Source organism: Vulpes vulpes, chromosome 15, assembly GCF_048418805.1.
Source record: "Vulpes vulpes isolate BD-2025 chromosome 15, VulVul3, whole genome shotgun sequence".
Taxonomy (NCBI): domain Eukaryota; kingdom Metazoa; phylum Chordata; class Mammalia; order Carnivora; family Canidae; genus Vulpes; species Vulpes vulpes.
The window spans coordinates 64,550,106-64,553,007 of NC_132794.1; the positions used below are offsets into that span (position 1 = coordinate 64,550,106).

The following is a 2,902-nucleotide window of genomic DNA, read 5'->3' on the forward strand; positions in this document are numbered from 1 at the left end:
GGCCCAGGGCGTGATCCTGGAGACCAGGGATCGAATCTCACGTCGGGCTCCCGGTGCATGGAGCCTGCTTCTCCCTCTGCCTGTGTCTCTGCCTCTCTCTCTCTCTCTGTGACTATCATAAATAAAAAAATAATTGAGAGAATTCCGGTACTGTTTTGTGTATCCATTAACTCCTGGATTCACTTATTCAAGCGATTTATCTGAAAAGTAGAGAGATGGAATCAACAAAGTGGAAGTCCCAGTTCTTGTCCAAGACAACAGAGGGAACCAAAGTTTCAGGTTGCATAAGGAAAAAAAATGTAGCTCTCTTCGTCAAGGAAAAAAAGTTTCTGTTGCTTTTAGCTACACTTAACAGGGACCTATGTCAAATCACATAATAAAAAAGGAAATGTATTGGGCAGCCTGGGTGGCTCAGTGGTTTGGCGCTGCCTTCAGCCCAGGGCGTGATCCTGGAACCCCGGGATCGAATCCCACATCAGGCTCCCTGCACGGAGCCTGCATCTCCGCCTCTCTCTCTCTCTATCTCTTCCATAAATAAATACATTTAAAAAATCTTAAAAAAAAAAAAAAAAAAAGGAAATGTACTGCATGCTAAAGAAGTCTTGAGTTGGCTGGCCCCTCAGTAGCTTGGGGCAGTCATGAAGAGCCCTGGTCCTTCCTATCTTTTCCCTTTGCCCATGTCAGCACATCATCTTTGCCTTCAGACTGGTTCCCTTCATAGGCCAACAAATATAGGTTCATTTTCACTGGAAGAAGTGAGTCGTTTCTTCTTATGTCTATTTGTAAGACAGGACATCACTTCTAGGAGCCAAAGCAGATTTCCACTCCAGATGCATTGGCTGAAATTCAGACACATGCCTTCTTCTAAACTAATCACTGGCAATGGAAAGGAGATTATCAGGCTTGAGTTAGACTAATAAAGGATTTGCCCTTGAGCTGTGGTCACATTTCTTGAAGAGTAGACACTAAACAAACTTAAGTTTCTGTCTGCAAGAAAGGAGGAGGACCAGACTTTGGTAAGTAGCCCACAGTGGAGCACTCACTCAGTAGAATGGCATAGGAATCATAGCTCTAGGATGCAACTCTTCTTCCTTGACATTTCTGCAGTTGCAGAGAAATCAGTGATCCTAACATTTTACAAGATATCTTATTAATTAGAGATAGAAAGGGAGAAATGAATTCATATTAGTAAAAGTTCTCCAAACTCTGACTTTACATGGGAATCATCAGAAGTTTTTTCACTCAGGGATTGTACATAGAGATGACAATTAGGTAGCTACTTCTCTGAGAGCTTAGAAACAAAGTCTATACTATGTATGACTAATTGTGGGAGAAAACAAGGAGATTGGGCATAAGAAGATCCAAAATTCAGTCAAGGTGACTTGGGTTGCATTCCTTAAAGATGGACCAGGGATGGGTTCATAGTCAATAAGACATAATCTAATCAACAATATTGCATCCTGGGCTCTCTGCTCCTCCCCGTTAAACAGACAGCTGCTGCTTCTGGTGCAGTGCCAGCTGCGTCCCCGAGACATGATGGTGAAGGTCGGAGTGAACGGATTTGGCCGTATTGGGCGCCTGGTCACCAGGGCTGCTTTTAATTCTGGCAAAATGGATATTGTCACCATCAATGACCCCTTCATTGACCTCAACTACATGGTATACATGTTCCAGTATGATTCTACCCATGGCAAATTCCACAGCACAGTCAAGGCTGAGAATGGGAAACTTGTCATCAATGGGAAGTCCATCTCGATCTTCCAGGAGCAAGATCCTGCCAACATCAAATGGGATGATGCTGGTGCTGAGTATGTTGTGGAGTCCACTGGGGTCTTCACCACCATGGAGAAGGCTGGGGCTCACTTGAAGGGTGGGGCCAAGAGGGTCATCATCTCTGCTCCTTCTGCTGATGCCCCCATGTTTGTGATGGGCGTGAACCACAAGAAGTATGACAACTCCCTCAAGATTGTCACAATGCTTCCTGCACCATCAATTGCTTGGCTCCTCTGGCCAAAGTCATCCATGACCACTTTGGCATCATGGAGGGCCTCATGACCACTGTCCATGCCATCACTGCCACCCAGAAGACCGTGGACGGCCCCTCTGGGAAGCTGTGGCATGACGGCCGAGGGGATGCCCAGAACACCATCCCTGCTTCCACTGGCACTGCTAAGGCTATGGGCAAGGTCATCCTTGAAGCTCACTGTATGGCCTTCCGTATCCCCACCCTCAACATGTCAGTTGTTGATCTGACCGGCCGCCTGGAGAAAGCTGCCAAATATGACAACATCAAGAAGGTGGTGAAGCAGGCATCAGAGGGCCCCCTCAAGGGCATCCTGGGCTACACTGAGGACCAGGTTGTCTCCTGCGACCTCAACAGTGACACTCACTCTTCCACCTTTGACGCCGAGGCTGGCATTGCCCTTAATGACCACTTCGTCAAGCTCATTTCCTGGTATAACAATGAATTTGGCTACAGCAACTAGGTGGTGGACCTCATGGTCCACATGGCCTCCAAGGAGTAAGTTTCCTGGACCACCAGCCCCAGCGAGAACAAGAGGAAGAGAGAGGCACTCAGCTGCTGGGGAGTCCCTGCCCCAACTTAATCCCCCAACACACTGAGAATCTCCTGACCTCCAATTTACATCCCAGACCCCGAGGAAGAGGAGGAGCTTGGGAAGCCCTACCTTGTCATGTACCATCAATAAGGTATACTGTACCCAGCCAAAAAAAAAAAAAATATATATATATATATATATTGCATCTTGTTAAAAGCAAGAGCTATGTACAGAGGACTCAGAAGAATCCTAAGATATTTTTTTAAAGAATCCTAGAGGCAATCATTGTCAGTGCCTATCCATGGAATGCTCTGGGGTAGCCTTCCTTGGCAAGGTTATAGAGT

The 2,902-nt window shown here is 46.5% G+C and overlaps 1 pseudogene; it reads left to right on the forward strand.

Moving 5' to 3' along the window:
* Positions 1 to 1,509: 1,509 nt before the first annotated feature.
* On the forward strand, positions 1,510 to 2,525 carry LOC112917308 (glyceraldehyde-3-phosphate dehydrogenase-like; annotated as a pseudogene).
* The last annotated feature ends 377 nt before the right edge of the window (positions 2,526 to 2,902 follow it).